Below are 20,415 nucleotides of genomic sequence, written 5' to 3' on the forward strand. Positions count from 1 at the left end.
TAAACATTCGGTTACACATTGCTTTGTATTCAAATTCAGAAACAAATGGTTACATGTGAAGGTTTACATGTTTATAGTATTGCTCTTTGGAACAATGAACATACAACTCATTAAATAACCTCTTTAAAATTGGGTTTAGATTAGATCCAATGGATCAACAGCTAATGAGAGAACCAGTATGGTATAATAGCTTGACTGTTGGAGTAAGACCAGAGTATCTTCTTTTACTAGAGGCTAGGAACAGACAACAGAGGACCATTTATCTCCAATGTGTGACTTCTCACAGGAATCTGATGGGTCCAGATGACCACAAACAGAGATCTGATTCAGTAAGGAAATAGTGGAAAAAGTTGCCCCTGCAAATGTTCTGAAGACCAAAAAGCTTCAGTCAACACGTCCACTATTACGGTAAGTCATCTGGGAAACTGCAGTCTAAATCTTCAGTAAAATCTCAATCAGTTTCCAGCTTCAAGGAATATATTTCCACAAATTTATCATAGATGACACATGCATAGTCAGGAGAACTCTTCTAAAATTGTGACTGCTGCTTTCATAACCAGTTTTATGTAACAGTTACTAACCCTTGAGAGATCTGAAAGCTATTATTTCTCTATTACTCCCCAAGGCACATTTGTCAAGCAGATAAGTAAAAAGAAATCTTAAGAAGAGGGTAAGTGCCATCCCACAATAAAAAGGTTTAGTGTCAAAAACACAGTGTGAATACTCCAGTATTTCAGAACAGGAACAGTAAAATGGATTTTCAGCAAAAGAAATGTTTTGACATCTAAAGTGGACTGACATATAATAGAAGATAAAACTTATAAATAAACTCCCAAGGTTACTAGCTGACAAAAAATACCTACTGTGAACCTGTGATGAGACAAACCAGTATAAAATGGGAGGGGGGCTGCCTGTTTTCTAGCCATTCTTTTGGATTCTATGTTGGGGACAGATAATGGACTGCGTGCTCCACCTCTCCCATGTCATACTGCTTGCTCCACTGCATGCAGTTTCTTCTTGCCAATAGCACAAGACTAATACAAGGTTGACATGTGAAATCATTGAAGGTGGATCTCAGCAGTGGGGAAACTGGCTAGATATACATTTTTAAAAGTCCACATGCAGCATAGATGCATTCACTGCATACAGAGGTGTGTACCTTCGAAGGAAAAAACTGGGTATTGAAGACAAGACATGTACATTTTGAAAATTCTGTTTCCTGCTTTGTAGAAATCTCTTACATGACACAGAGCATACATAAATCAACCTGCCAACAGTCAGGTGAATTAAAACCACCATCTTTCCACTGCCCAGAAAAAAATGAAAGAGAGTGAAGGCGAGAGCGTGATGAATCAGGTTGATGAATCAGGGTTCACTGTCATGACTGGGAGCATAAGCGAGGGAAAGCAGGTTACCTACTTCACATTCTGTTAGAACAAATGACATCACCATAATTCCATATTTTGTTTCACACTTCTGGCCTCCTTTCTTAAAAAAAGACCAGTGGTCCTGCCCCCCTCCCCCAATAATTTAAACACTATTTGAAACTGAACAATTAAAAAAACCAAAAGTGGCCAATATTTCCCAAGAAAATGTTTTAACTGCCATGATTCATATATAATTATATCACTGGAATGCAGTGGTTCTATCTACTATAACTGCAGTTTTAACCCAAGTCACCTTCAGGTGTAACAGGAAGATTACACAACAATTGTTACAGCGATTCAAGTTAATATTAGTCAAAGGTGGAAAAGGAGCTGTGTTGGCAAAACAATGCATGCTAGACCAACCCTTGAATGAAACTAATCTTTACTGGCAAGTTACGGTTAAACAGTTTATCAACAGTTGGTATCATCAGATATGTTAGCTTCCTTATTTATTGGATGTAAATGCATACTGCACATTATAATACCAAGTCTGTTTAAAATGAATTTTGGTCAATTCATTACACAATACAGATGTGAGTTAAAATTAGTTTTTTATCATGCCAAATTAAGTTGTGTGCTTACAAAGGAGGAAATGTCTTTAACACTATAGAAAAACAGTCACCAAGCCTTTGCTTAAAATACCCCAAGTTTGGGTGCAATGGATTCATCATATGTGTCATGAGAACACATTGTTAAGTATCAACAGTCTGATATACACACTCCAGAAGTAATATTAACTTTTAAAAAAGAACTTTTTATTTATTTATTTATTTATTTTGGTCATTTCTACCCCGCCTTTCTCACCCCCTAGGGGGGACTCAAGGCGGCTTTCATCCGGCACAATTTGATGCCCACAATTACAATAAAATGCAATGGCAATAACACAATAGATTAAAAACAGACAATTAATACAGTACAATATAACACAATACAATATCAACTAAAACCACTCTATAGCCCGCGTTCATCGTGTTCTAAAATCCGTCAATCCGTTTAGCATTGCCATAGTCCTTTCCATCATTACCTTGTTACCCTGCCAGACTACCCAAATGCCTGGTCCCATATCCATGTCTTCAGCTTTCTCCTGAAGGAGAGGAGGGATGTTGACAACCTAATATCCCCGGGGAGTGAATTCCACAGGCAAGGGGCCACCACTGAGAAGGCCCTGTCTCTCGTCCCCACCAGCCTCACTTGTGATAAAGGTGGGGCCGAGAGCAGGACCTCCCCAGAAGATTTAAACTCCATGGTGGGACATAGAAGGAGATACGTTTGGACAAGTACACTGGGCCGGAGCCGTAGAGGGTTTTAAAGGTCAAAACCAGCACTTTGAATTGTGCTCGGAACTGGATCGGCAGCCAGTGGAGCTGACATAGCAGAGGAGTGATGTGCTCCCTGTATGACGCTCCGGTGATTAATCTGGCTGCCGCCCGTTGGACTACTTGAAGTTTCCGAACAGTCTTCAAAGGCAACCCCACGTAGAGTGTGTTGCAGTAATCTATTTGGGATGTAACCAGTGCGTGGACCATCCTGGCCAGATCAGACTTCCCAAGGAACAGGCGCAGCTGCCGCACGAGTTTTAATTGTGCAAAAGCTCTCCTGGCCACTGCTGAAACCTGGGCTTCCAGGCTCAGCGATGAGTCCAGGATCACTCCCAAGCTGCGAACCTGCGTCTTCAGGGGGAGTGTAACCCCGTCCAACACAGGCTGTAACCCTATTCCTTGTTCGGCCTTGCGACTGACCAGTAGGACCTCTGTCTTGTCTGGATTCAATTTCAATTTGTTAGCTTTCATCCAGTCCGACACAGTGGCCAAGCTTTGGACAGCCTCCTTGGTGACAGGTGGGAAGAAGTGACAGATTTGGACATCATCTGCGTAGAGATATCATCACATTCCGAAACTCTGGATGATCTCCCCCAGCGGCTTCATGTAGATGTTAAACAACATCGGGGACAGAATTGAACCCTGTGGGACTCCACACAACAATGGTTGTGACACCTTCTGGGACCGACCTTCTGGGACCGACCCTTGTGGAAGGATTGGAGCCGCTGCAGAGCAGTACCCCCAAGTCCCATATCTACGAGGCGCCCCAGAAGGATACCGTGGTCGACGGTATCGAAGGCCGCTGAGAGGTCCAGCAGAACTAACAGGGACACACTCCCCCTGTCCAGCTCCCGGCGAAGATCATCTACCAAGGCGACCAAGGCTGTTTCCGTCCCATGTCCCGGTCTAAAGCCAGACTATGCCGGATCTAGATAATCAGTGTCTACCAGGAATTCCTGGAGTTGTGTAGCCACCACACGTTCCATGACTTTGCCCAAATAGGGGAGATTGGAAACAGGCCGAAAGTTGTCTAATTGAGTGGGGTCCAGTGATGGTTTTTTCAACAGCGGTTTTATAATAGCTTGTTTTAAGCTCGCTGGATACTTTCCCTCCTGTAAGGAGGCATTAACCACCACCTTGCGTTAACCACCAACTTGCAATTACTCTGTGTTGGAGGCTCCTTCATTGGAGGCTTTTAAACAGAGGCTGGATGGCCATCTGTTGGGGTGCTTTGAATGCGATTTTCACGCTTCTTGGCAGGGGGTTGGACTGGATGGCCATGAGATATCTTCCAACTCAATGATTCTATGATTCTGAAATGTATAGTGAAATCCCAGCATACTGAGCAATTGCACTAAGACAAGTCCTACACTGTGAGTTTTAGAAGCAATGTTTTTTTTTTTAAAGAATCTTAGAACAAGATGTGATAATGTTGTTACACAGTGATACCTTGAGATAAACTCTCAAGTGTTGCTGAACAGTAAATCTTTAGACACATTTAATGCAAAATAATACCTTAATGGGGAAGGTGTAGGAAGATGGCTTGTGTTTTATTTCAAGGTGCATTAAAGTAACCAGACAGGATACTTTCAAACCAAATTATTTGTTCAACATTATACAAAAGATATAAATCTCTGAGAAACAAAAACTTGACAAATCGCCCAAAATATTTTCAAACCACAAACCAAAATGAAGTCATTAAAGAAATAAATACCTCAAGCAGGTTGAGATTTTGTTACTATAAAATGCCAAGGGATATGAAAATAACTTTTGCTTTCCACAACCAGAGGTCTGAATGATTTAAATATTCCTGTAAATGTTTATTGTACAGTTTTGTCAATTATTTTCTAATATCTCTAAAGCATACAGAAGTACGCCAGTGGCAAATCTGTCTGTGCATGTATCTATCTACCTATCTCTCTCTATATAAAAAGTCCCGACAGACTGGAGGGGAGCAAATGTTGTCCCTATTTTCAGGAAGGGAAAAAAGGAGGACGCAGACAATTACTGCCCAGTCTGCCTGAGATCAAGACCAGCAAAGATTCTGGAGCATCTCCTCAAAGAAACCATTTATAAGCATTTAGAAAGGACTGCCAAACTCACAAAAAGTTTACACTGTTTCTCAAAAACAAAACACACCAGACAAACATTATATCTCTTGTTATATTAATGTATGTAACGAAGAAGCACAAAAAAACTCCCAAGTCACCTGGCCTTTCCTTTAGCAAACAGCAATTAATCCTCAATCTTAAATTCTTTTCATTCAGGAAATACCACATATTCTCCATATCTGATGAAATGGGCCACATTCACAACAGCGTATGCCAAATAACACCTATTGTGTGAAGATGGCACAAGACTCTATTGTCTTTGTTGTTGACTAACCATTCCACATTTTAAATGTATTTAATATACCCACTTAAATCATTTTTTAAATTATGCACACATAACCCATGATTTTTCAGTAGACAAACAAGTTAATCTCCGGGCCCTTCCACACAGCCATATAACCCAGAATATCAAGACAGAAAATCACACAGTACCTGCTTTGAACTGGGTTATCTGAGTCCACACTGCCATATATTCCAGTTCAAAACAAATAATGTGGGATTTTATTCAGCTGTGTGGAAGGGGCCTCACATTTAACAAATTAAACCAGTATATTCCACTTGGAGCACAAGACAGATTGGAACAGCAGTTAGCCTTTATATTTAAGGCAAAAAAAGAAAAAGAAAAAAAAGAAAATAAGTTTTAGCCTAGCAGCCCTTGGTACAACCTAATATTTGTTTTGGCCACAATGCAATTTAAACAAATTAAGGTGGTGGAAATCTTGGAAGTCTGTGTGGAGTACTGGCCTTTGATTCCCACTCCCTGCTTCCTTCCCCTCCTATATTCCAATCTCTTTTGTTCTTCCTGATGAAGGATAAAGGGTACACATATATTTTAATCGATCTTATTAAAGGTGCAATTTAAAACCATTCCAAAGTGACTCAGGTATTACATTTTCTTAAGTAGTAATGGAGAGAATTCAAAGTAATTTTTCTTTCACAAAAACAATTTAGAGCTTTGATTGGATTCTACAACCCATATTTTTAATATACGAGAATTGTCAACAATTATTTTCAGGAAAAGTCTGAAGGAGACCCACATACAGAATGCTTGCAAAACTGGTCATGAGCATTTTACATTGGTCCCACATCCACAAGACCTGGCATAACTAATATAGGTTTCCCCAAATTGTATGGGACAATTCCTGGCCATGAATACATGTTCCTGTAAACCATATACAGGGTAGGGAGGCAGTCTACTCTCCTACAGCCTTCATTACCTGCTGAGAAGTTAATTCAATATACCAACTAATTCTGTTTGCTCTTTTATTATAAAGCTAGAGTATTTAGCTCAGTGTAGTCACCACATGAAACTAGGATTTCTACTATATATAGTATTGGACCCACATTTGAATTTCAACTTCCCACTTCCAAAAATACATCAGGATAACTGAGGATTTCATGCTTGTCTGCTTTCATTTCTCATCCCAAGAACAATATTGAGGTGTGTAACTGTCCTAGAACAAATCCAGATATTGATCCAAGTCACTGTGAACACAAACCATTCTGAATCCTGGTTTATCGCTTTAACTTGTCAATGCATACAACTTGCTCCTAACACATAAGTCCTTAATCATGCTTAGTCCAGTTTTGATACTCTAAGTGCTAAGGCTTGCATAGCCAAAATGACATGATGCACGCGCAAGAGAAAATAGAAATTAGAAAATTATTTTTAAAAGGGGGTGGGGGATAATGAGATTGACAGAGTGCTACATTTAATTATAATGTAAAATGCTTTAATTCCAAAAATTGGCAGAATAACAGTGTATAAATACAATAAAATGAAAGTAATAGGCATTTCCTGGAATCACTCATCACTAAAGAGTAGTTTGCAGTGCAATATCTTTTTGCAAGTTCAATTCATTCTCTTCTAACTCACCTCAATTGTCAAAAAGGTTAAAGTTGTTGTTGTGAGCCTTCAAATCATTTCTAGCTTATGGCAAACCTATCATGGAGCTGTCTTGGCAAAATATGTCCGAGGGGCTTTGCATTTTCCTTTGAGGCTGAGAGAGTGTGACTTGTCCAAGGTGACAAGTCCCTTTGGCGGAATATAAATAAAGATTATGATGATTATGATTATTATTTCTATGGCCGAGGAGGGATTTTTACCCTGGTCTCCAGAGTGGTAGTCTAATGTTCAAACCACTACACAATGCTGGCTCTCATTTAAAGGGTGATAGCTGAGACTGAGACACAATAAAGTTGAGAAAAAAATTCAAGAAAGCAGGTGCAGGTACTCTTACTTGAAAAAGCATTATGGCCAGACTACAGTGATGTTCTGTTGGATTCGACTGTTTCTGCTTGAATCAGTGATATGATGGAGGCCCTTCACGTAGTTTACCCATGCACCCCCAAAAAACTGCTTTGGCGCAATTTTTGGCATCACGAAGGCAACAGCTTATTAATTCCACAAATGCTGAATACTAAAATGCATTGTTGAACCCTTATCCTTATTTTGAAGGAAACCAAGTTGCTTCACAATTATTATACAGGCAGTCCTCATGTTACAAACATCCAATTTACCAATGACTCATAGTTACGAACAGGAGTAAGATAACAGGAAGTGAAAGAAATCTACCTCTAGGAAAGAAAATCCACTCCTGAAAAGCGTTATCATGAGGAAAAGGTGCCTCCACTGAAGCTTTATCAAAAATCCTTGTTTCCACAACAAGCCACATTTTTCAAAATCAAATTATCACTGGGAAAGAAAGTGAGACAAAATCTTCCAAACAGGGGCACAGACAGCAAAACAAACACCACAGGGGTATTAACCCTTCTCTATGCTATCCAAAACACTCCCCCTCCCTCCCTCTCCCTCTCTCTATATATAAATGGCTGGAGTTACACTTTAAAAAATGTACCTGTTTCAACTTGCATACAGATTCAACTTAAGAACAAACCTACAGAACCTATCTTGTTCATAACTTGGGGGCTGCCTGTATTGCAGAATTTCTATGAACAGCGTCAGGTCTCAAAAGTGTTCTATCATGTTTAACCACAAGGAAACCACAAGACCAGCTGTAAAAGCCACAGAAAAGTTGAATCTCATTTTCACTTCTGTTTTTGAAGCTGAATGGTAGAACTGAGTTCATTTTTTTCAACACACTGAACTTTCAAAACACTTTCAACAGCAGCATAATCAAGACCACACCAAAAAAGCATGCTGTGCATAAAAAGTCACTTTGTGACAGCTAGCAAAAGGATTTTAAAAGTTCATTAGCTGTTGTTGTAATTTGCCCAAATGTACGTTACCAAAGAAATGCTCTACACCTGCTATACTGAACTGTTATGCCACAATGTATCAGGCATGGCAAACTGGACTTCAACTTTCAGAAATCCCAGCCAGCTTACCAGTTGTTAGGAATAGTGGGAGTTGAAGTCCAAAACACCTTGAGGGCCGTGCCTGAACGAACTGCATGCTGGTATATTTGTTCTTTCCGTTTCCCAAACAGACAAAATCCAGAAAGAAGAAAGTGTTGGATGGTGTCCAAACACAGGACTATGGTTAAGTGTGTTCAAAGAAATCAAGATCATAAAACAACTTTAATCCAGAGTTCCTTGTTGTCCTGTCTACACCCACTTAACCATAGATGGATTTTTTTATTTTACAAACTCAAACAAAGGGGAGAGGAACAGTTTGTGTGAACCAGCGTAATATATGAAACTAGGATTCCTGGCCACACTGTGTATAAACACAGTGAAGATAGTGAAAAGGAAAAAAACCCCCAAAGCCAACCACATAAATATAGTAAAATTGAACAAGTATTAAAATTCTAATCATCCTATCTCAACTGGCAAATATTTCTAGTATACTTTGATTTTTTGTATAAACAGTAAAAAAGAAAGGGAAAATGTACTGAAACAACTCACATTTCCTACACAGACAAGTAAACTTCCCACATTGTCCAGAAACAAAAGAATATTTTTGCCGTGTCAGAAGTGACTTGAGAAACTGCAAGTCACTTCTGGTGTGAAAGAATTCACTGTCTGCAAGGATGCTGCCCAGGAGACGCCCGGATGTTTTGATGTGTTACCATCCTTGTGGGAGGCTTCTCTCGATGTCCCCGCATAAGGAGTTGGAGGTAACAGAGGGAGCTCATTCACACTCTCCCTGGAATCAAACCTGCAACCTGTCGGTCTTAAATAAATAAATAAAATATCTAAATTCAGAAGTGGACCTATTAGATGATCCTAAAGACCCACAGGATATGAATGCATAAACATGTTAGAAAAGTACAGCTGATTATAGCTACTGTCAGCCAATGTATGTGTTCCTCCAAGCACTGCCAAACTGGTGAACAATAGACATGATGAAAACTCTGTCCGTAGGCCTTAAAGGAAGCAGAACTTTCAAAACTATTGTCGAAGGCTTTCAAAACTCCTTCACAGCAAGGTATTTCACATACTTAGGAGAAAACAATTCGGTTGACTGGAGGCAGGAGAAGGGTTTTCAAACTCTTGCTCAGTGTGACACTCTGGGTAACTCACTTTCTGTAATTCTAATTCCCTAACAGTTAATGAAGGGATGAGGGGGAAGATATCTAAAGCCTTTGCATGGCTCAAAGTGTTGTACAGGTGAGAACATGTAAGAAATTTTCAAAATAACTGTGCTTTCCATTTGAACTATTCCAATAAATAAAGACAATTAAGTGAGGCAGCAAGGAGGGTGATATTACACCTCCACAAAAAGAGCCAGCTTTCAATAAGTCTGGTATTATGCATGAGAAAGAATTATACGGCAGGGCGCCCTTACCCAGAAATCTGAAACACTCTAAAATCTGAAACCCTTTGTTGTCAATCACTTTTGAGGTGATGGCTATGGAACCCCTGCTTGTTCATTAACAAGGTACAAGTGGGCAGCTGACAGATTCTACAGAAATCTCCTGTAATGCACAGGTATTAGTCTGTTTTCCTAATCTATATAATAGAGCCAATATCTAGCCCACATATAACAAGAATATCAAGGGACCGACCACTTCCCTGCACCCTCTTACTCTAAGCATAGCTGGATTTTAAAATAATAATTATTTTCAACCTTCCAAGAGCCTGTGCTGTAGTTATTCTGGCCTTCTTCCCCCAAGTACTGCTACCCATTTGAAGTGGGGCCCACTGTAACTACAGAGGCCTGGAACATACAAAACACACAGAGAGATGTGATGGTACCCCAAATTAAATGATACATGCACATGCCAGCAATCATATATGAATATGGGGGAATGATCTATATTTACTGGAAATCATGCACCCAGAGACCCCATTGTATATATCTTTGGGAATTTCCAACTACGGAGCCTCATCCAATAGTTCTTTAAACCTACCTAAATTCCAGCATGCACATTCAATTATACTCAGTTTTCCCTGTTCCTCTGTCTAATGAATTCCAAGAGGCTGTTCCCATTTCAACCTAGGTAGCCACTTCCATATGGTTGACCTATAAGTCTTCATAGATAAGAATCAGACCCTCTTGTTGTTTCTTCCGCCTTCTAAAGAATACCAACAAGGCAAGCAAGGAATTTGTTGAATCAGACATTCTTAGCAGAGTTTAACATTCTTTCCAATATCAATTAGGTCTGAAATATCTTTCACCAAAAAAAACCCTTTTTCATGGAAGTACAGGCCTTAATGACACTCACAGAATGTCTGGGGACTACATTCACCAATGGCACCTTTAAGATTAATAACACATCTCTTCTGGCTACATTGACAACTATGGTCATTTTTCACAGAAAGAGCATACAGACACATTTCTTGCCTAAGAAATACAGAAGATCTTTTCCCAGCAGATCCAAAGTCCAATCCTGAGTAGTTTCTGGCAACACTAACTGATTCTTCTGATTGGACTGGTTTCTAGTAGCCAGAGGAGAAAAGGAAACGCCTCTTTGTAACTTCTTCTTCTTATACTATATTTCTTGAAAAGGACATTCAGAGTGACAGTTTTGAGACATTAACCTGTAACATGAGATTGAATGACATTTTAAAAATACACTACTTTTAGAGGTTGCAATCCAAGAGACATGACAAGGAAGGTAAGCAACAAAACCTGTATTAACAGAAAGCAAGGAAAGTTTTGACAATGCATAATGTTTGACAAGTGCAAGAGGAAACACATAGGAAAAACACTGCATGGGCAGTGGGTCACAATAACACATGCAACTCAAATCTGAGACAGAAATAACAAGCAGACCTTTGCTTTTAGTACAGGGGATACTGTCTGTTCAACACACTAAATATCCCATAGTACATATGATTATGTACTTTTACCCAAGAAGTATTGGTCTACCTGATGTGGATTCCTTGCTATGAGTCAGGTTTTGGCGTTATCTCATTTCCTCAAAGCAGTCCAGGGACCAGTGGCTGCAAGGAACAGGATCAGTCCAGAGACGAATGCCTTGAATATTACTACCTGAGATAAAACTACAATTCCAGGTGCAGAGATTTTTGGGTTGGTTTTGTGTGTGTGTGTGTGTGTCCGGAGCGACTTGAGAAGTTGCAAGTTGCTTCTGGTGTGAGAGAATTGGCCTTCTGCAAGGAGACGCCCAGATGTTTTAATTTTTAACACCCTTGCGGGAGGTTTATCTCATGTCCCTGCAAGGGGGAGCTGGAACTGACAGAGGGAGCTCATCTGAGCTCTCCCCAGATTAGAACCTCGACCTGTTGGTCTTCAGTCCTGCCAGCACAAGGTTTTAACCCACTGCATGACTGGGGGCTCCAAGGTGCAAAGTAAGACATTTCTACATGACACTGAATAACATAAGAGGGACATACAAGATGGAAAACAAATCACAAGGATAAAGATCTTACAATTAAATTTACTTATTACGGTTGATTACGATTTATCTTTATATTTTTGGTGCTTGTGATGGTTAGAATCACAAACGCATATCAGAAAAAATGTTCATTTGATTACAACAAAGACTTTCTTATTTCTATTTCATATTACACCACAGCATAATAAATTATCAAATGTATTTTCTTGGTCATGTGGAAAAGCCCATTTAACCACTAAATATGGTGGACCTTCACTGTTCTGTCAAATGAAACAGAAATTCTAACCCACTTTTATTACTGTAAGTTCTAGCTCTAGCTGACAAGTTGACAAAGCTTCTACACCTAATAGCTGCACAATTGAGAGAGAGAAAGATCATACTTGAGTGAGCTTATCTCACTCTTGAATGACAAAATGCATTAGCTGTAGGAATTAACAAGAGGAGGAAAAGCTGTTTCTATTCAAATTCTCTCTGATTCACCTTGCCCTCCTTTTAATCTAGTCATAATTGTGCTCAACTAGGGGATTGACAATTATTGCAGTTTAAAAGTGTGATGTAGTTAGCATAGAATTTATACTTAGCTTATTAACCCATGGCCATAATTTTAGACCAGACTGCAGTTCTCTTAATTCTTATACTGTTAATCTCATTCTAATAACCTCATCATTGAATGTAAAAGCAAATGTGAAATTAAATAATAACATAGGTCCAACTGTTATAGAAAATGATACTTAGAGGTGAAGAGAGGTAACACACAAAAAGTACCTGAAATTCTCAATGTGATTCAAAGTCTGACACAGAGAGGAAAAGAACTGAGATTTGCCCAATAGATGATTGTCAAATAAGCAATTTAAGCTGTTATATTCATTTGAAAACATTTCAAAACAACACCAGGACTACCTCTTCATCTAAAATCTATTATTGATTTACAGAATTGATATGTTCAAAATACAGTTATGGAAAGCCCTATTGCTTCAAACAGAGGCTCAAATTATCTACGTTGGTTGGATCTATCAAGAACAATTTGCCACTGATACCTGAAGAGAATTCTGGCATCACATGAACACAAATGCCAGTTCTTGGAGGGAAAAGCACACCGCTTGAAAACTTCCCAAGAACTGTATGATTTGAAGCAAACATCTGGAGCACACAAACTCTTAGTTTAATTCAAAATGGTTCCAACTATACTATTTTCTTAAAAGTATTTTGTCATCCAAACACCAGAAACTTGTTTAGAAAAAAACACTGTAATTCAGAAGAAAATTCCTGATGTAAAAAGAATATATATATAAAACGATCTTCATATTTTGTAGATTATAATTTGTAGCTTTATTTGCTGTACATAGAGGCAAAAATCTTATGGCATCTTAAAACTAAAAGATTTATAGCAGCATTTTCCACAGCTTATTTTGTCAGAGGGAAGAATTATTATTTTGTTTGGCTGATACACTTGATTTATACAGAAGCAGAAAGGGTGAGCCAAATGGATATAAAAACACAAAATCACACTACCTCTGTGATATTTATTATTCAAGTGTACACAAAAAAATAAGTACAGCAATAAGTTAATGGAGTGGCAACTAATATAACACAATATTGTTCTCATTGTATTTTTCTACATGTCTTAACACAAATATATGCGCACTGCCATTTGCCCACATTCTTTACTCCTAACTCATGTTTCATCAAACACTCCTCCGTTATCTATTTTAAACTGAAAGCATCTAAGAAGCAGAAATAGTATCACATTTCCCATGCAACAATGCAAAGCACCATGCAAACCATATGTGAGGTTTTTATATTAAATGGCATCACAAACAGGCAATATGGTTGAATTACAGGTTGGGTTCGGTCTGGAAGTGCTCAACCCAGCCATGCAGGAGATCCCAAGCTACTGAAATTCTATCTCAGTCCAGCCTATTGCGTAACATTGTTGTGAAAATACAGTTGGCCAAGGGGAGAGGAACACAATAGGTATAGTTGGGATGTATACTTCAGTTCCAAACATATTTCACCAATAGTTATACTGCCTAGGGGTCACGAGAGTTATAATTCAAAAATACTGGGGCAGTGACATTTTTGCCCACCTCTGACATACAGTGTCCTAAACTGTTCAGAGATGAGTAAAGAGTGAGTAGAGAATATAGTTTGCAGAATACAGGATTAGGTTTACTCTGTGGAGCAGAATCCTTAGAAAGCAAAAATATGAAGAAATGCCAATGTTAAACTGATTCTTCTTCTCTCCCTCCTATTTAGGGCTGCTATGAAAACAAAATAAGTGATGGGAGCCATAGATGCTACATTGTGTTTGATACATACATTATTAAAACAGGTGCATGAATAAGTTATGTATATTATATCCTATTTTATAAACATTTAAAGCATCAGACAGCTGCTCAAATTTGTATGTTCTACATTCCAAAGATATAACAGCATATAATGGAACATACAATGTAATATTTTATATCTATCTATAACCAGATCTCAGAAGAATGCAGTTAATATTTATTTGAGAAATAAAAAATAAAAATAAAAATAAAAATAAAAATAACAAACACACCCAAGGATGCAACTAATACTTGTTTTCAAAAAGAAACAGAGTTATTGTTAGTTTAATAAGTTCTTCTTTTAAAAAAGTGATGTAATTGTATACAATTAGAACAATGGTTTTTTTAAAAAACCATTGTTCTAATTGTATACAATGCCTCAGGGAAGCGTGCTTGCTCCATCCATGTTCAACATCTACACAAATGACCAGCCACTGCCAGAAGGGACAGAGAGTTTCATCTATGCTGATGATCGTGCCATTACCACTCAAGCAGGGAGCTTTGAGATGGTAGAACAGAAGCTCTCCGAAGCTCTAGGTGCTCTTACTGCCTATTACAGGGAAAACCAACTGATCCCTAATCCATCTAAAACACAGACATGCGCCTTTCACCTTAAGAACAGACAAGCATCCCGAGCTCTGAGGATTACATGGGAAGGAATCCCACTGGAGCATTGCAACACACCCAAATACCTGGGAGTCACTTTGGACCGTGCTCTGACCTACAAGAAGCATTGCCTGAACATCAAGCAAAAAGTGGGCGCTAGAAACATCATCATACGAAAGCTGACTGGCACAACCTGGGGATCACAACCAGACACAGTGAAGACATCTGCCCTTGCGCTATGCTACTCTGCTGCTGAGTATGCATGCCCAGTGTGGAGCACATCTCACCACACGAAAACAGTAGATGTGGCTCTTAATGAGACATGCCGCATTATCACAGGGTGTCTGCACCCCACACCACTGGAGAAATTACACTGCTTAGCCAGTATTGCACCACCTGACATCCGCCGGGAAGTAGCAGCCAATAGTGAAAGGACCAAGGCAGAGACGTCTCCAGCTCATCCCCTGTTTGGGTATCAGCCAGCACGTCAACGACTTAAATCAAGACATAGTTTTCTTAGATCTACAGAGACACTCGCTGGAACACCCCAGCAAGCGAGAGTCCAAAAGTGGCAGGCCCAAACCCAGCACCTCAATCCATGGGTGATACCAGATGAGAGACTCCCCCCTGGGCACACAGAAGACTGGGCGACTTGGAAGGCGCTGAACAGTCTGCGCTCTGGCATCACGAGATGCAGAGCCAATCTTAAGAAATGGGGCTACAGGGTGGAATCCTCGGCATGCGAGTGCGGAGAAGAACAAACCACTGACCACCTGCTGCAATGCACCCTGAGCCCTGCCACATGCACAATGGAGGATCTTCTTGCAGCAACACCAGAGGCACTCCAAGTGGCCAGATACTGGTCAAAGGACATTTAACCAACTACCAAATTTGCAAAATCTGTGGGTTTTTTTCTTCTTTTTAATCTGTGTGTTTGTTTTGCTCTGTTAGAATTGTAATATAATGGTATGGTTGCTGATGACACGATAAATAAATATTGTATACAATGGAACCATGCCAATTTTATTTCTCTAAATTCTTCCATAATCGTTTCCTTCTTCATTCCGACCTTTGTCCAATCCCCTATTTTGTCTAATTTTTTCCCTTGACGTTTTATCCATTACTTTTTTAAAAAAATTGGAAATTTCTTTTCCATTACAATTGGGGTTATTACTGAACCCTCCGTTATTAACATTCTCCTATATTTGTTCCATACTTCTAATGTATTGCTCAACATTGGGTTTCTAATTTCCCTGATTTCTTTTCTTGTAAATTGTTTAAAAACTATATTCCATATAGATTTGGAAGGGACCCTTAAGGAGGGACAATTATATGTTGCATGTTCCAGAGTAGGCTAACCAAACAGTCTCTATCAACACTGACAAATGAACAACAAGAAATACTGTTTACTCACAAGCATAAAAGAAATTACATATATTAAAACCAACACTTTCTCATTACTTTATTTTCCAGAAAAGCAGACTGGGCCACAGCAACACGTGGCAGGGGGCGGCTAGTATAGTTATATATGTCTACTGACACTACAACACTATGTAACAAAACTTGAAAGAAATTCTGTTCCTTGTTTGAAAGTGTTATTTCCTGTTTAATTGTGCAGGACTTACTTTGAAAGTAATTGTTCTACTCCAGAAACTCTGTTTTTATGGCTGTCACAAACTATACATTGAATTGGTTGGGACTCTATTAATCACATTTATTCAATTCCACTGAGTTCTACACTTCAGAAATGGTAACCCACTGTGTTCATCACATTAGGTTGGGTTCAAATAGAGGATAGAGCATTCTTTCTGTGTCTCGAGTGTTGGGAACAGCTAGCTTTTTATACATTTCAAGAGCTGGTTGGGAAGTGGACTTTTGGGTAATGCTCCAGATATAGATGGGCAAAATGACCAAACTGCAATGTGATGCTATTCGTTGTACTCAGGTTTAAAATGATATGTTTACCCAATTTGTGGAAATACTCCTCTGAGGAAAAGGGGGTGGGGGGGGGGCGGCCTGCAGTTGCCCCTTTAACGGGTCCCCACTGTCCAACCCCATTCTGTCTTCTTGACCACGGATGATGGGATTTGCAGTATGATCACCTACTTCAGATCCAATTTCAGAACACTGCGACCTCTACGAATGACCAACCTGGATTAAACTTGGCACAGAGAAGCCCCCTGACCAACTAAATATACTGGAGATGTTGGGAGGGGATTGACTTTGATTTTTGGGAACATTCAGAAAGCACTGAACCCAGCCGACACTGGATCCGGACTAAACTTGGAGCACAGGCCCAACATGGCCAACTGTGGATACAGGCGAGGTTGGGACTGATTGACCTTGGAATATGGGAGTTGTGGTTCACCCTTATCCAAGAGCCCTCCGAACCCCAGCAATGACGGATCTGGACTACACTTGGCACACAGACCCAATGTAGCTGACTTTGAATACTGGTGGGGTTGGGGCATGAAGACCCACAATTTTGCTTCACCCACATCCTTATGCATTTTCTAATGGGAGAATTCATAAATAACAAAAGAAAAGACTCACTTTTTCTAATAAATAGCATTACAAATTACCAAACTGATATAACCAAACATCCCAAATCAAAATATGTGCTTTTCAAATAACTTGGGCACTTCCAGTTCTTTGGGTTTCTTCCAATTCTAGGATTCGATTCAAAGACATTGCCCTGATAAGTTGATACTATGTTGAAATGTTAGTCTAATCCCCTTTCAGTACACCTCTACGGACCTCATCATGTGGACCCCGAGAAACATTGGGGATGGTCTGTCTAGCAAAGGGACCTCGTCATATGCTCAGCAACAGGAACAGAAGCCACCGGGCATGTATTGCATGCGCACCTCCCCTCTGGATGTGTGATGCCAGTGCCAGGCTGTCGAAACATAGAGAGACGGGGCAAAAAGCAACGGGTGCCCCAGCCTTGCCATTAAGCTTCCGTTGCTGCTGCCAGCAGAGGATCCCGTCCTTTGCTTGAGATGTCCTTGAGATGGGGACATCTTTGAATCCAGAGGCCGAACCTCCCTGGACCTCCCTTTCCTGTCCTTGGCCTTGGCCTTGCCTTGCGCCTAAATATATATTCAGGGACAAGATTCCCATGGGCCACAATGGAGCCTTACACGATCCCCAAACCCAGGTTAAGCTAACCACTGCTCTTTTTCTCTAAGGGAAAAGCCCAATGTCACATCTCACGATGGAGAGAGTAAAAAATATGCATATTTCCTACAATATTCATAGAAACTCATCTTCGTCAATAGGAGCCTAGTGAGTCTAGTGATGTGAGATGGCCATTTGTTCAGAGGGCTTTGATTGTATCTCCCTTCATGGCAAGGGGGTTGGACTTGAATGGTGTCTTCCTGCTTGACCAAAGGGGATGACCTTTGGAGTTGTCCCTTCCAACTCTAGGATTCCATCTTTGCCAAAGCTGGGAAAACTTTGATTCCAGGAAATAATGGAAAATACACAAACACACACACTTTAGTAGTGCAATAGATCTTTACTGACAGGGCGCAGGCACCTGTGTAAAGGACGGCCCCCAAACTGAGAGATTCCAGATGGCCAGGTGGGTGGGAAGACAGCCAAAGAGTGCATCTAAACGGTGTAGAATTGTTGCAGTTCGATACCACTTTAAGCGCCATGGCTCAACGGCACGGATTCTGAAGAGTTGCCATTTTGCAAGGGCCTTTGTTGCCCAAAATCCCAGGATTCCAAAGTCTTGAGCCCTGGCAGTTGAAGTAGGATCAAACTGGATTAATTTCGTAGTATAGACGGACCTGGATTAGAGAAGGCAAAACTTATTTGCAGTCAAAGGGAAGCAATTGCCATGCTGTTCCTAACCACTTAGTCTACAGTCAGGGGCTTCTCCGAGTAAATCCTTAGTAAGTGCTTTCTCTTCTCTATAGGTCTTTGATGACCTGCTGAAAGTCTGATCAATATTTCCCATTCTACAATCTCTAAAGAGGACATGGCGCATTGAAATTCCTGGAATACTCTACCAAATACTTCCCTGCTTCAAAGTGATGAAGTGGTGCATCTTTTTGGTGCCCCTGGTTTTAGCCTTTGGTGCCGGGAGAGAAAGGGGGGTGTGCTGACTGCCCAGGCGCCAAAGAGGATGCCGCAGCACCATAGACCATTTGGAGGCTGCAATAGGCCTTTGCACCCGTGCACTTGACAGGCCTTTACGTCTGTACATTGAAGTCTTGCCACACTCGTTGCTGGGAGTGGAGTGCGTCGAGCCCGTCGGCTGCCTTCTGGGACTCTCTGGATCCAGGTAAACAACAACTCCCATTTGGAAAAGGGCAATAATTCCCTAATCCCTGCCTCTATGCACTGTTGGGGACATTGGCTCTATGTGCCAAGTTTCGTCCAGATCCAGCGTTGACTTGGTTCAATGTCCTGTTGTTGTTGTTGTTATTACTATTATTATTATTATTATTAAACAGTTCTTCTACGTTAAAATGAAGTTAGTTATGCTACTAATATGCTGCCTCCAAAGGCAGAATATGTAATTTAAGAGTAGGGGAAGGGTAAGGAGATTAATATTAGCGTTCATGTGCCAGAACCAAAGAAAAAAGACTGACATGTTTATGTGAGACTCATTTCCTTGAGAGGCATGACAGTGTATTGACATTCGTTGAACTATTTAAGCCGATTGGAGTTGCCTTAGAAGAAATCTTTTATCTTATTTAATTATAATTTGTTGTTTGGGCTTGGCGACATGTAAGCCGCCCCGAGTCCTGGTTGCGGGAGATGGTGGCGGGGTATAAATAAAGTTTATTATAGTTTATTATTAAATCTCAGAGAAACCATGGAAAATCTCTCTATTCAGCTTCTAAATTTTTGACTGCAATTGAAAAAAGTGATTTCCTTGTTAGCCTGTTTGTTTATGAACAACTCTTCAGCCTTATTTTGTCCCTATCCGTTTTTCTTCAGGAAAAAAGTCTTGATGTGGCATCTGCCAGAAACCACACTAAGTCACTGTTAAAGCCTTTAGAAATTTTGAGAGCAGATGCGAAAGATCATTTTGTAAAACTCTTTGACTTCGCAAGAACAGCATCTGAAAAAATATTTCAAAGCAACTTGACTATTCCAAGGCAAAGTTCAAGACAGATGCATGGGGCAAATCCAGGGACTAATTATGTAGAAGGCATTTCAGAGTTGTTCATACCATGTGTCGATTGACTCATACAGAACATTACTGAAGGGTTCATGTCAAACGAAGACATTTTAACCAGTTTCCAGGTTCTCCTCCCTGGGTTTTCAGGTCTAGACAAAGTTCACCATATGGAACAACTCTCAGAATACTTTGAAAATGACATAGCACTTGCTTCCGTCAAGGCTGAGTACATCATGTGGTGTAATATTACACCATCAATTCAGAAAGAAACTGAGGTACTTAAAGTGTTGGAACTGTGTGACAAAACCTACTATCGGTCAATACATTTCCTTTTGACTGTATTAGCTACTCTACCTGTACTGACATGCAGTGTGGAAAGATGGTTTTCAACCACGAAGAGAGTGAAAAGTGTATCTAGAAGTTTAATGACAGACCAGAGACTTAGTGGACTAGCAATGATTTCCATACACTGGGACATCACTATCAAACCAGAAAAAGGAATTGACAAAATGGCTGTAAAGTAAAAAGTAAGTCAAAAGTATTCTAAACCTTTTGTTAATGAAAGTAAATAAATAACATTTATTATTTAAACTGTTATGTTTATTCATATCACAATTTGATCACCATGCTCAATATATCCCATATGCATGGGGGTATTGGGATATCGATACAAAAGGTTTGCTAGGGTAGATCCTCTCACACTCAGACTCAGCCCCCCCGG

The 20,415-nt window shown here is 40.0% G+C and overlaps 1 protein-coding gene across 1 annotated transcript in view; it reads right to left on the bottom strand.

Annotated features, from left to right (window-relative positions):
• The window catches only part of LOC137095538 (serine/threonine-protein kinase LMTK2-like), a 74,557-nt gene that overhangs the window by 38,291 nt on the left and 15,851 nt on the right, over positions 1-20,415 (bottom strand). The window lies entirely within an intron of this gene.

The sequence above is a fragment of the Anolis sagrei genome, chromosome Y (assembly GCF_037176765.1).
Source record: "Anolis sagrei isolate rAnoSag1 chromosome Y, rAnoSag1.mat, whole genome shotgun sequence".
Classification (NCBI taxonomy): domain Eukaryota; kingdom Metazoa; phylum Chordata; class Lepidosauria; order Squamata; family Dactyloidae; genus Anolis; species Anolis sagrei.